This window comes from Macrobrachium nipponense, chromosome 8 (assembly GCF_015104395.2).
Source record: "Macrobrachium nipponense isolate FS-2020 chromosome 8, ASM1510439v2, whole genome shotgun sequence".
Lineage (NCBI taxonomy): Eukaryota > Metazoa > Arthropoda > Malacostraca > Decapoda > Palaemonidae > Macrobrachium > Macrobrachium nipponense.
This window is the reverse complement of record NC_087203.1, coordinates 69,331,576-69,346,510: the sequence shown is the minus strand read 5'-3', so window position 1 is coordinate 69,346,510 and position 14,935 is coordinate 69,331,576. Positions and strand designations below refer to the sequence as shown.

The 14,935-nt window shown below is 38.2% G+C and overlaps 1 protein-coding gene across 3 annotated transcripts in view; it reads left to right on the top strand.

Annotated features, from left to right (window-relative positions):
- The window catches only part of LOC135222825 (neural-cadherin-like), a 399,888-nt gene that overhangs the window by 275,790 nt on the left and 109,163 nt on the right, over nucleotides 1–14,935 (top strand). The gene's annotated exons all lie outside the window — the stretch shown is intronic.

The window sequence follows — 14,935 nt, the reverse complement described above, 5'->3', positions numbered from 1 at the left end:
TTATAACTAGTGCCGGCTCGGATGCTGTCTAGGAACGAGAATTTCTTCAATTTCATTTGTGGCTTGAAGGCTTTCAGTACAAAGCAGATCCCCAAGTATTACGGAATAGAGAAATTAACGGGCACTGCAGCTGTGTCAGTACATAGTACAGTCGGTAAATGGTACCATTGTCGTCGTTATGTTTCACGTATTTTTTTCAACGTTACCGTATGAAAACTTCCTACAAATAACTGCGCCTGTTTGCAACAGAGAACAAAAATCATATGGTTATCTCATAACCCAGGCCATTTCCCTTTAGAAATGAACAACTAATCATGTCATGACTGTCAAAAGAATTGATTCCGAGCCAATTTTGCCTCCCATTAGACCCTGAAATTTCACACTCAAGTTGTTGATGTAATAGCTGGGATTTCAATAGGCATGCGTTTCATATATTCCTGATTTTTTTTTTTTTTTTTTTTTTATTTATTTATTGTTTTTTTCTGGTATTATTGACACTCACTGAAGCCCTTTTGTACTACTCCCGAGAGCTTACCGACTCGGAATTATTAGCTTTAGCGTGAGGGTATTATCGGAGAGCGCTAATCACATTTCATGTTTCCGTCGTGATTAAAATTAATCTCGAGGGAACACTGTGCAGCGTCGACTGTAATTTGGATTCATTATGATAGTAGCCATATTTTCAAAGACGAATAAATGGGGCTTTGCGCATTTTTCATCCTTTTTTTTTTTTTTTTTTTTTTTTTTTTTTTTTTTTGGCGGGTTGGGTCGTTATTAGCCTTCAGGGGCGCTGCACTTTCATGGCTTCCTGAAATTCTAGTCGATTCTTTGAAATGTATTTCAGTTTAAATATATTTTTGTTAAATGGTGTATAGTATATATATATATATATGTGTGTGTGTGTGTGTGTGTGCGAGTGTGTGTGTGTGTGTGTGTGTGTGTGGTGTATGTGTGTGTGTGTGTGTGCGTGCGTGTGTGTGTTTGAGGAGGCATTTGATGAGGTACACAGACTTGTGGTTCTCCCATTAAACATGTAAAAATAATTAAAAAATAACTATGAACGAAAGCAGAAGCATTACTAATGTATACATGGGGTTTAGTCAGGTGAATGACCTCTACTGTTTGCCGTTCTCGTGGATTTTATGGAAAAGGGGTGAGAGATACACAACGTTTAGATTGAAGTAGCAAGAGGACTTGGACAGACATGCAATACGTAAATGATGCTCTTTTTCATTAGCAAAACACTACAAGATTCGCAACGTTTGCATAATAGGACGCATCACATATCTGGAGAGATGGCACTTCAGATAAATCTAAGAAAAACGGGAATAGTGAGGACTCAGCATCACTTAATGGAGGAAGGATGGAGGAGGTTGAGGCTTTCAGATATTTAGGAGCGGTACCATCTAGTACAGATTCTCTTGCGTTGGAATTTAGTAGAAGACTGAAAAAAGACATATGAAGGAATGGCCAGGCTGAATGATATTCGGAAATAGACTAATATTTCATATGAAAGTAAGAATATACATAAGTATGTAATTTAGTATATGCTATTGACTGGCATCTTGGCATGACAGTATATTATCTGGAAGCGATATACTATATATATATATATATATATATATATATATATGTATGTATATATATATATATAGTATATAGATATATATATATCTATCTATAATTATATATATATATATATATATGATAATACATATATATATATATATAATATATATATATATATATATATCTATATATATATACTCGTATATATATATGTGTGTGTGTGTGTGTGTGTGTGTATCGTGTGTGTGTCGAAGCGAGAATATCTTTATGAAGAAAAGAGCAAGAAAAGTAAACCATGAAGAAATTGAAGAGAGTTCAGTATTTAGATGAGGTGTTTATGAAGGGGCGAAGGTGATGGCATGGACACGCCCTTCGCACTACCCAGGTGAGAATAGTATGTGGTGGTGCTAGCTGGGCTTCATTGGGTATTAGAGGAGTTGGACAACCAGATTTTCTTGGATGAAAACTATGAGACTTGAAGCTGGAGATGATGGAGGTTTATGCAAGGGGAAATCAGAGGGAAGTCATTGGTGGCATAATTTTACAGACCTTCTGGATCTAAGAATTGAATAAGTGTCGTGATAGTTAGTCGTCTGTGGTAGTTTGCACCAGAATGAAGAGGTGGAATGAGCTAGCAACCTCAGCCCGAAAGACTTGCTGAGAGCCTGAACGCTGACACCTTGTGGAGCCGCCCTTATAAGGAAAAAAAAGCGTAGGATGAAAGAAACATCGACTAAGTGTAGAAAAAGGGATGTGCGAGAGCATTGCCTTCGTCGCTGTTTGTTTGTGTCGAATGGGGCACCTATTAAGTTTTAATGCAGATTCTTAACCTAGTTCTACCATTGTTTGAAGTCCAGGCTAACATTCCAGGCCGCATGTCTTTTTCTACATTGAAAATTATTTCAGTTGCTCATATAGATTATCTATAGTTTTAATTTCTTATTATCTACCGTTCAGTGTTTCGCCTTGTGGTTTGGTCTTTTTTTCCGGCTGCAAAGTTCTCTCTCTCTCTCTCTCTCTCTCTCTCTCTCTCTCTCTCTCTCTCTCTCTCTCTCTCTCTCTCTCGTGGATAGGCAGATGTATGTGTGTTATCTGCTGTGATTATTGTGCTTTATTCCAGTAAAAATTCCTGCCCTGTGGGTTTTTTCCTAATGCACGTCACTTCCATCCTTAAAAGGTCACAGCGCTCTGCTTGTTCTTTAGACATTCTTTTAGATATTGCTCTTGAAAGCTACTTTAACTGAATTTATGCAGCTACTGCATTTTGCACATCCCGCTTCACATTTCGGATATAGTGATTAAGTCACGAATACTGCGGTCAGATGATGTGATGCTGCCTTAATAAACAGTTCTAGGATTGAAGGCTTCTTTGCTTCAGTCTGGGCATCCTGATCTTGGCAAAAATGAATATTTCATCAAATGTTGAGAAGGAAATCCACTTCCATTTCTGTCAGTTTATTTTGGGAAAACGATTCGTTGTCAGAAACTGAATACTATACTAATCTGTATATATATACATATATATATATATATATATATATATATATATATATATTATATATATATGGATGTATGTATGCACGTCTGCCTATGTGCTAGCATAGCTCTGAAATGCATTGAGCAATTTTAAGCCAGTCTTGGTATACATATGAACTTTACAATCTAGCAAACGTTGTGGGGGGGGGGCGGGTGTTTAAGATATCGCTAGCAACAAAGGACACCAAAGGGGGCGGGGGTGGGAAAGCTTCCCTGATACACGGCTGGTTCTGCCTGTAGACTTAGTAATCAAATTAACATGACGTATTTGTCTTAGCTAATTTCGGTATACATATGACTTACTGTCTAGAAAGAATACTGGGGGTAAGACATCACTGGCACCAAAGGAGATGGGTGTTGGAAAGGGAGTGACAGAGAGAGAGAGAGAGAGAGAGAATAATAGGGTGAAGTGAGAGAGAGAGTAGAGGGGGTGTTGGAGAAGAAAGAGTGAAAGAGTCAGGGAGGATTGAAGAGAGAAGAGAGCACGAGAAAGAGAGAAAGGGAGATAGTGAGAGAAACAAAGAGTGAGAAGGAGAGAAGTGAGAGAGAGAGAGAGAGAGAGAGAGAGAGAGAGAGAGAACAAGTTTATTGGTTGTCATTCAGTTGTCCCGGGCAGTGCTGGGTTGGTCAGCTAGTATATTAAATAAGACTGTTTGAAGATTTGTTTAGGAAAGCCTCTTCTCCCTTGTAGGGGATATGCTCAGCAATTCCTCTCCTTCTTTCGAATTGTCACACTTATTTCAGTATTTTATCTTCATTCTTTATCAGTATTTCCAGATGAGTTTTTTCTTTCCTTCTGTGTGAAAGGTCGGAGGTCAGACCCGTAAGCAGTCGCGTGAATCATTTCCTGCCCATAAAATCATGAAATCCTAATAAATGACGGTGTTGCCACCAGCAGTGCTGTCGTCGTTGAAACGCCGACCAACCAATTCCATACATTTCCTATGAATATTAGCCTTGTCCGAGATTATATTATCCGTGATCTGTAGATCTGTAGCCCATTTGAATATCTAATGAATGGTTCCATACCAGTGTGAATGGGGATTCTCTCGTAAGGCTACCCAGTTCCCAATTCATTTAAAGTAATATGTATAGTTTGACTGACCACTGAGGTCCGACAGTCTCTCTCTCTCTCTCTCTCTCTCTCTCTCTCTCTCTCTCTCTCTCTCTCTCTCTCTCTATGAGTTTTTATTGATCTGTTAATTTATGTAACATTGTGTCGAAACAAATAGTGAACGGCAAAGTTTCCATCAAATATTAAGGAATAAATAGCTCTAATGTCGGCATCACTAAGCCTTGTGGATAGTTCCCACCAAAGGGAATGATATAGGTGATAAATCCACCCACCTTGACAGGGTTTCGAACCGATTCCTTTGAAGTCTGGGCCGGGAACGGGCTGTCTGGCACGTTGGAGAGAGGGATCGAACGCAAAATGGTCTAGGATCGAATCTTGTGCAGTTCAGGGTATCACGAATTCGCTATAAATGGGATCTTTGTGGACTCACACTTAAAAGTTAAAATATCAAGGTGGCTTAAGGATAGAGCACTCTGGTTTGTCAAAAGTTCTTTTAAGATTTAGATCGCAAGCCCCATGGCTGTTTCTCGACTCTCAGCTATCATAGGCACCCATTCACAGGTGAGTCGACAGGAGGTGAGCCCTGCATAGTGCGATCTCAGTCTACTTCTGAGCAATAAAGGGGATATATATATATATAGTATATATATATATATATATATATATATATATATATCTATATATATATACTATATTATATTATATTATATTATTATATTATATTATATTATTCGAGCTACAAATGTCCTTTAATATCTAATTCGCTTTACCTTAGAATTAATATATTTTCATATGTGTAAACCGAAGGCGATTTTTTTTATGTTAGCCGAATCGATAACGCTACTGACGTTCAGATTTCCTCTCTGTCCGCTGGGCGGTGGTCGAACCCACGAGAAGACGAAATTATTATCAACTCAAAAAAATTCCCCTTCGCTTTACATATATGAAAATATATTAATTCCGAGGTAGAGCGAATTAAATATTAAAGGACATTTGTAGCTCGAATAATTTATATGAATCACGGTGATGTGATCATTATTCATATATTTAACTGTCTTCGGTCCACCACTTACAATGGTATAGGACGGAGATCAGTTATATGTCTATTCTTGCGACTGTGATACGCAAGCATTGTGAAGTGACATCAAGTAGATCTTGTTCTTCTTCAGAATTGGGGAGATGACTCAAACTTCCTGAGTTAACTTCTTAACAACTTTATTTCTCTGCTCCATCACTGGAGTATAGGAAAAGTTGGTTAGATGACCGCTCAGTTTGAGAATTTAGGTAGAACTAACTTTACAGAGGGTCGCATCGATAGCTTAACACTAGCTATCTCAGCGTTTACAAGAATAACAAGTACGTAGCCATACGGCTCGGAAGTCATGTGTTTCCGCTGCAGGTGAATAGGTCAACAGCTTCCCATGGAAGGTGTTGTGACCTGTTTACAAGAGATGATAATTGTTTATACAGACAAATGCAACCAGGCCACTGCAAGCATTGCATGGCATGGTCTAGTTTTACGTTTTGTTATGGCTATTCATCACTCTCCTAATTCGCCAATGACCCCTTGGGTCATGGGTTTATTTACAGATATGGAAAATACTTGTATTAAAATAATGTAGTGCATTACATTAGCTCGGTCAGCTACCAGCCAAGCACTGAACATTAAAACTTACGTTAAATATGTTTCATAGGAGTGTGATCTTAGTCATAGACATAATCAAGTGATTAAGGAATAATATGCAAAAATTATATGTAAAAAAATACATACATAATAGACATACTCATAAGTAAAGAATAATGCATGGAAAATACAGATCCATGTTTAAGATAAATGCATAGTCATGAGGATACATACACAACAGAAAGTACTATAGTTCTGCTGATAATTGCATGACATAAGAATTACATTCTAAAATGCATAATGTTATTAAATGAAACGTTGGTACCATATAAGATAAAAGGTTAGCATGTATACACGAATGGTTATAATAATATGTAACTGTTTAAAAATAAGTGTTACCCGATAAAGATACATAATTCATATATGATAATGGGTAGCTGTTTAAGAATAGGTGTTACCGGATAAGGATATAGATATATAATTCATATGATTGTGCACAAGATATAGATTCCAGGTACGTACACGCACCGACATTTTAATATATAGGGCTTCAATATTTTATAAGGTGCCCATAATGGTATTGTTTAACTGTTCATAATTATAATTATATAGATATATATAATGAAATGCAATGTCTCGGAGTCTCTTGTCATACATATTGCCAGCGTAAGGACCACTTTTCACACACAACTCAATTCCTGACAATTTTCCTCCGAGTCAAGTGATATGGCCAATTTCAAATAGCTCTAACGGTAAACGCTTTTAGTGTGATAGGAGTGTTGTCTGGGCGTGGCACGACGTTCCTCTGAAGATCCATCTGTGTTCGCCTCAACCTATGCCAGGCAAATATGTTAGTGGCGATGAGAATCACCACCGTAATGCATATCACGGCCAGCAACACGTAGAAACGCAGATTCTCCTCTGCATAAGTCCTTGACGTGTGGTCCATCTCAGCTAGTTGCGTCAAACGATGAGCCACCTTCGCATTGTATGGGAGAGGTAAGGCGGGGATTATAGTGCTTGTCCACGAGAAATTCGCAAAATAAGCCCGTTCCCGGATGATAGTGTTAACTCCGCGGACCGTGTAGTTCGTTGACGTCCCGATACACCCGTCAGCGGCAACGAAGATCTGGGAGTAGGCCGTTGATCCATCTGGACATGAGACATGAAATCCTTCCTTGTCGTATCGCATCCACGATCCGTTGTTCAGCCTGTAATTGAACTTATTATCATCAAAAGGATAAAGTTTTTTCAGACAACTTTCGTGTGTATGGGAGAGAGAACCATTTAGCACTATACCTAACTCGCATGAATCCATTGATATATGATGGAATTCAAAGGAGTCAGCTGTACAGACTTTATTATTCATGGCATCTGAACAGTGAGTGAATTTATCTAAGTCCTTGATGACTGTATATGTTTCCCTATCAGGGGAAATCAATACGTGTCCCATCAGATTAGATATTACTGGACTTGAGTTATTTGTCATGAAAGTTGGGAACGGTGCAATTTTGTATGCTTGCCAGGCATCAGAAGAATCAAAGGGAATGGTAATCATGATCCTGCAATTTTCAACGCTTACTGATATTAAACTATAATAAAATTCTATCTTATGGGCATCTAACAAAGGAACATAACCCAGTTTCTCCCGTCCGTTCTCCAAAGTTAAAGTCAGATCTTTAATAGGCAAAAGATGTGGTGATAAAACACCCCTTGTGGCTAGCGTGATAGCTTCCACATAGTCTTTTGATTTCTCAATAAAATGTGAAATTTTGGTACGGATATGATGTACTTTCGAATTATAATACGCTAACGTTGCCAGCAAGTGTTGCACTTCCCTAATCTGATCGATATTACTAGAATGTTCGTTCACCAAACTCATTATTTGAATTAATATGATGAAATTGTTTACGAAGTTCTGACAAAACTAATTCGTTTTCATGTTACAAAAACTCAATTCTCTTATTCTGATCATTAATTTTAAGATGATTTGAAATTATAAAGCCTAAACTTTCAACAGATCCAAAAAGATGTTTAAGTAGATGCAGCCCAAAGAATTAAACAGGTTGCATCTTTCTAGGCTATTGTGTCGCACAGTCCACATCAGCAGATCTCGAGCCAGACCTCCTGCCTCGCCAGTTTTATTTTGCAAGTCGTATGATAACATTTCCGCGACGCTTAGTGTTTGTGCTAGCGAACTCTCTGGGTTAAAAGGAAAATGACGTTGGTGCAATTCATTCAACGATACAGCAAACCTTGACAGGTCGCTCTTTAGGTTGATGACGTCATCCTCCGGGAGAAAATCGCTTGCATATCAACTTCTATAACTATATTGCTTGCTGTAATGAAAACGTCTTCTGTTCTTTCAATAATAGTTCCATGTGAAAAATCTAATTTTTTTGTTTTAGCGCTCTTCCCACACGACAAAGATGTCTGAACGAACAGTACCACTCCTAACAATATAAGTTTCATTTTGGAAACCTGCAATGAGTAAAATATATGTAATTACTCATGTTAAAGAAAAATGTTTTCATACAAATATTATATATACATAAGGTATTATACAAGTTTCATAGATACAAAAATTTCCCTCAATTCCTTCTACCCTTCTTTTAATTTCTTATGTGGGCCAATGGTATGATTCTCTTATCAGTGGGTTGGGATACGTTTTTGGAACTCTAAATCTATTGGCCGTTAATATTTCTAAAATGTTAAACAGGCCTTCAAACTTAGGTGTCAGTTTGTAGTTGAGTCCCTTGCGTACATATACTTGTATGTATACCTTATCACCCACGGTATATGTTTTAGTTGGCTTAGCTATTTTATCATGATTTCTTTTCGTTATGATTTGTGATTCTTCTAAATTCTTACGAAGTATATTATATCGACTTATGCTTGCATCCATAACATCCTTTAGAGGATTTGATAAATTGGTTGTAGGCGTAAATACATGGAAAGGCGTTCTAGCTGGGGTACCATACAGTGCCTCGTGTGGCGACATTTTAATAGAAACACATGGCTATTGAGTGATTAATAGGTGGCTTAGGACCAGCAGGTAATTGGCAATATCCCAGTTGGGGTCCAATCCCCCACCCCCGAGTGTAACTCTTAATATGTTTAAAACCTTCCTATTTGCTTTTTCCACTAGCCCATTAGACTCTGGGTGGTAGATCATGGTATTGATTTTCTTTATGCAAAGGAATTCTCACAACGAGTTAAGGAAATGATTATTGAATTCTCCACCCGAGTCAGAGATTATCATGTGTGAAATTCCATGTTTACAAATGAAGCACTCGTAAAACTTTCTAGCGCATTCGATCAGGGTTTTAGTTTTAAGCGCTATCAGTTCTATATATCAAGTCAAGGCATCTATGATTACTAAGTGGTGCTTATTTCCTCTGTCTGACTCGTAAAACCGTGTTAATAAATCTAAGTGTACTCTTTCAAAGGGTTGATTGGGCACGGGATAAGCCCCTAGGCTGACAGGTGTCTTCGTGTGCCCTTTGTTTTCCTGACAAGTGTGACAATTAGCTATGTGCTTTTTTATATCTGTAAGCATCGTATGCCAATAAAATAATGATTTGGCTTTCTGTGACATGATGGAGAACCCCGGATGGCCATGTAATGGATTTGCATGCAACCAATTTAAGACAGTTGGTATAAGTGAGATTGGTACCACTACCTGGTCATTAGTCACCTGTGGTGTGTTGCGGGTTTTCCTTGTTACGGATCTACACAGAATATTATCCTTGATTATATAATTCTGCTGCGTATACTTTATATATTCCTTTTCCTTAGGATTTCCGTTTAAAGCATCTATGATTTTTTCTAATTGCTGATCTTTGTTCAGTCTCTATTAGTTTCAGCGCTCCAGCCCAGATCTTCCTGTTCAGATACAGTTTTAACAATAGGCATGGATGTTGATATATCTATTAATTCAGCTAATGGCTCCATACAAGATGACGCGGGGTTGCGTGATAATGCGTCAGCAATGATATTTGCTTTCCCAGGTAGATACCCGATCCTCGCGCCAAAGTCTTGGATGATCATATGCCACCGAGTTCGTTTGGGACTGTGACTAAAGCCTTTAAAGAAGTCGGTTAGGGGCTTATGATCAGTGAGAACCTTGACGGGATAACCGTATTTTATGAACTTAAAATGCACTAGTGAGTTAACAATAGCTAGCCCTTCCTTATCTATTACTGCATATTTACTTTTGGAAGGTCTCAGTTTACGTGAATAAAAAGCTATAGGGAAAAACTGTTTGTCATATTGCTGAAGCAATACCCCACCTACTCCTAGGTCTGAGGCATCTGTTGCAATAAAGAATTCCTTACCGAAGTCAGGAAATTTTAATATAGGAGAACTACACAGTTCATCTTTCAAGGTATCAAATGCCTGTTGATGCTTCTCAGACCATATGAAATCTACGCCCTTTTTCGTAAGATCGGTTAGGGGAGCGGCTATTATTGAGTAGTTGCGTATGAACCTCGTATGAACCTCCTGTAGTACCCGCTACACCCCAGAAATTGCTGTATTCCCTTGACGTTAGTAGGTATCGGAAAGTTACGGATAGCCGACACCTTATCGTGGACTACTTTAAGACCTTGACTAGACACCGTAAAACCTAAATAGACTAGTTCTGTTTTGAAAAATTCACTTACTTATCTTTACCCTTAAATTATGCTGTCTTAGTCTCTGTAGCACTAGCTCCAGTTTACGTAGATGTTCTTCTAAGGTATTAGAAAAGATTACAAGGTCGTCCATATAGGCATGTAGGATATCCCCTAACAAGTCTCCAAACACTATGTTAATCATTCTAGTAAATGTTATGGGTGCACAACGTAAACCAAAAGGCATACGCAAACATTCATAATGTCCCCTGGCTGTGCTGAAGGCAGTGTATGGGATACTCTCTTCTTCTAAGGGTATCTGGTGAAAGCCTTTAAGTAAGTCCAAACTGGTAAAATATTTGTTCTGACCTAACAAAGATAAAATATCGTCAGTACATGGCACTGGGAATCGATCAGGGATCGTTTCCTCATTTAAGCGACGGAAATCTACGCAGATACGCCTCGTTCGATCTTTTTTTCGGTACAACTATTAACGGAAAATTATAAGGGCTGTTCGATTTCCTAATGACTCCTTCTTCTAGCATTTTACCTACTTCATCATTTATCTCATTCTGGAATTTCATAGGGAGTCTGTACGAAGGTACATAGATAACTTTCTGCTTGTCTTTTAACCTTATTTGGTGTTCTATGACATCCGTTTTTCCTAAGGATCCCTCAGTTAGTGGGAGAAAGCATCATGATATTCAGTTAAAAGATCAAGAAAAATTTCTGCTGAATTTCCATCTCTTGAATTGTCTTTATTGATTTTACTTTTAATAGATTGCAAAAGGGATTGATCCGCAACTGATTGAGCGTGATTGATCTCAGCGACGGTAAGAATGCGATGTTTATAAACTTCCACATCCAAGATATGTTGATTTTTGTGAATTACTAAAGTGGTATTCAAATGATTACAGACTTCAATGTTACATTATTGTTGTGAGCCAACTGTATATATGGCTTGTGTGACGGACAATCCGTTAGTTTTCCGAGTGTCGGAAAGGATTAACAATTCAGATCCTGGCAAAGTTTTCTTTACTCGCACTAATATATTCGAAGTTACGTTCGGCTTGAGAGTTCGCGTGCAAGCTGATATTATGGGTGAGCGAGAATTCTGTTGGGTCGCATGGATTATTTCTTGATTCATGAGACAAGTGATTGGTTCCTCAACATACGTTACTGTTTTATTGTTTGTCTCCTTTTTGTCCAAAACTGATTTTAAGGTGTTAGAAGACTTATAGAATTTTCCTTTGATATACACGCTGTGTTTGGCAGGGGCTAAGGTGATGTTTTGAATGCCCATAGACAGGTATCCTATAATTACAGCTGGATACATATCAATGTTTAGTACAACGATAAAGGTATCAGTAAACGTGTGCTTACCGACCTTGTACTGAATATGAGTTACTCCTACCACATTTAATTCATTATTTCCAATACCCGAGAGCCTTACTCCTGACTTCTCTATAGGGAAGTTCGAAAACAACAAGTGGTGAGTCCGCAAATCCATGATATTACGTGGACTACCAGAATCAAAAAATAGTGTGAAGGATCGGTGCTCTAAATTTACTGCATGTAATATGGGGCGTAATTCATTTTGGCTTATTATGGCGTGAATTTGTTGCAAATCTACGGGAACCTGCACTGATTTTTTGGATTCGGCCGTGTGTTTCATAGGAAAATCGATTGTCTCACAATGATCTGGTAAATGATTAAATTGGTTATTTAATACAAAAGATGTTGATATGAATAACCCAACATCATCCTCTCCCCCATTGGAGTTGACTACGTGGTATTTGCTTTGCTTTGCACACTCGGAAAATTCGTCTGACCTTGTGAGTTTTGGCTAGACGGCCTGGGAACAGAGTTACTTGAAGCACGATTTGTTTGTTTCTGATGCTGAACAGCATTGCTGTTCGCCTGCTTCTTCTCATAGTACTGAGGATTCTTCTTCTTGTTTTCATTGGCAACGGTTTGTGTGTTTCTAGGATTCTGCTGTTGATTTCGCGAGAAGCAACGATTATATGAATGAGTGGAGCTTTTATGAATTGAACAATAACGTGTCCTACAGTCTGAAATCATATGTCCTGGTCGCTTGCGATTGTAACAAGTCATCCCTACAGCTTGATTATTATTAACTACATTTACTTGTTGTGGCTTATTTTCATTTTTTGCAAAAACTTGAGTAAGCAAGGGATCGAGGTCAGTACACTTAGACATGTGCTTTTTTTATCTGTTTGATACACATCTAGTTCCGTACTGTCGGGCGCATTAAGCTTTTGTTAAAACACTGTACTAAACGCTTCAGGCAACATTACTGTCATGCAAGTCAAGTATATAAACCGTATGAAATCTTCCACGGCGATATTGGCTCTTGTAACCCAAGTGGAGTTACGTAAGTTATCTTGATATTCATTTAGTCGGTCGGCAATTACTGCCGCCCGTTCTACAACATTAAGCTGAGTCATAGAGGCTTGATTAAGGATGTTCCTTAAAGCCAAAACTACATCTAAGGCTTCTTCACTGCCATATATAGCACGTAGCCTAACTTTGAAATCGTCCCATGTAACCGCCTCTTGGAAAGAGACTCCTCTAAGATATGCACTTGCATCTCCTTTAGCAAAGTCTATGAAGCTTATAGCTTCCTGTAATTGTACAGATGGGTCTGTGATGCATTTTGCGTTTAAATGAGCTTCTACTGATGAGATCCATGACTCGATGTTTTGAGGAAGGAACCCATTTACCCGACCTTGAAAAGGAACTATCGCTGACCTTGCACTCACTAGTGTAACAACGGGATTGGGGTTACCGGGTGCGGAAGAGCCAACAGCAGCAGTGGTTGCCATGTTCACTTTTGCTTTTTTCTTATCACTACGATTCCTTGCGATCCTATCAAGTATCTATATGAGTACACCCGTCCCCCCACTTGCGTAAACGCATATGCAATATAAAATAAAGATGTGTTGCAGATTATAGTAAAGTCCCCCAAAATGATAATATTAAAGACAGATAATGTGATAAAGATATTTCCGGAGAACCTCTGGAAGAAAGAGAAATTAGCAACAAAGAGAAAAAAAAATTCTGCAGGCGAGAATTCGTAGTTGAAGATAGATTCCTGCAATGAAGGAAGATTAAGATTACGTGTAACTCACCCCAGGAATAATGGACGATCAACTCGTGATGTAAAACACTTCACTGATAAAACCTGAATGGATAAAGGATGTACTTAGCTTTAGTATATATGCAGGAAGACTGTTGTGTTGTGATGACGTCACAGCTTCTCTCTCTCTCTCGCGTTGCTCCGCGCTTGACCCAATATCTTTGCCTTGGCTTCTGGTCGTGCGTTGTTTATTTGTTGAATGTTTCGCTTCCCATTGAAGATCCGATGCTGCATTCACGTCCGGTTTGATTCTTGAAGATATGTGATGAAAGTCGTTATCTAAATGTTGATTTAGCTGCTTGAATACGTCTCGATGAAGGACATTTCTTAGTGTTCGTAGGATGTTTACAGTTGCCTATGTTGATTGAAGATCCTGTTCCTTCTGTTTTACTTCTGATTAGTTACATTTTCGATGATTCCATTTGCTTCGGTAGACAGTAGATGTAGACGGCTTCCTCCATTATTTAACTGTCTTCAGTCCGCCACTTACAATGGTATAGGACGGAGATCAGTTATATGTCTATTCTTGCGACTGTGATACGCAAGCATTGTGGTTCCTTTTCCCTTTCTCGTTGAAGTGACATCAAGTAGATCTTGTTCTTCTTCAGAATTGGGGAGATGACTCAAACTTCCTGAGTTAACTTCTTAACAACTTTATTTCTCTGCTCCATCACTGGAGTATAGGAAAGGTTGGTCAGATGACCGCTCAGTTTGAGAATTTAGGTAGAACTAACTTTACAGAGGGTCGCATCGATAGCTTAACACTAGCGATCTCAGCGTTTACAAGAATAACAAGTACGTAGCCATACGGCTCGGAAGTCATGTGTTTCCGATACAGGTGCATAGGTCAAGAGCTTCCCATGGAAAGTGTTGTGACCTGTTTACAAGAGATGATAATTGTTTATACAGACAAATGCAACCAGGCCACTGCAAGCATTGCATGGCATGGTCTAGTTTTACGTTTTGTTATGGCTATTGATCACTCTCCTAATTCGCCAATGACCCCTTGGGTCATGGGTTTATTTACAGATATGGAAAATACCTGTATTAAAATAATGTAGTGCATTACATATATATCAAATCACAGCAATATAAGAGAGGTCGTCAGAAGTCGACACGACTATTCCCGACGTCAGTGAATTTACGTACCGTCCTGAAGCACGGATATCGATATATATATATATAATATATATATATATATGTATATATATATATCTATATATATATAGATATATTATATATATATATGTATATATATATATATATTGAGAATATATATATTATATATATATATATATATATATATGTATCATACATACAATATGTAATCCTCATGTGCATAGTTATCATGTTTTCCT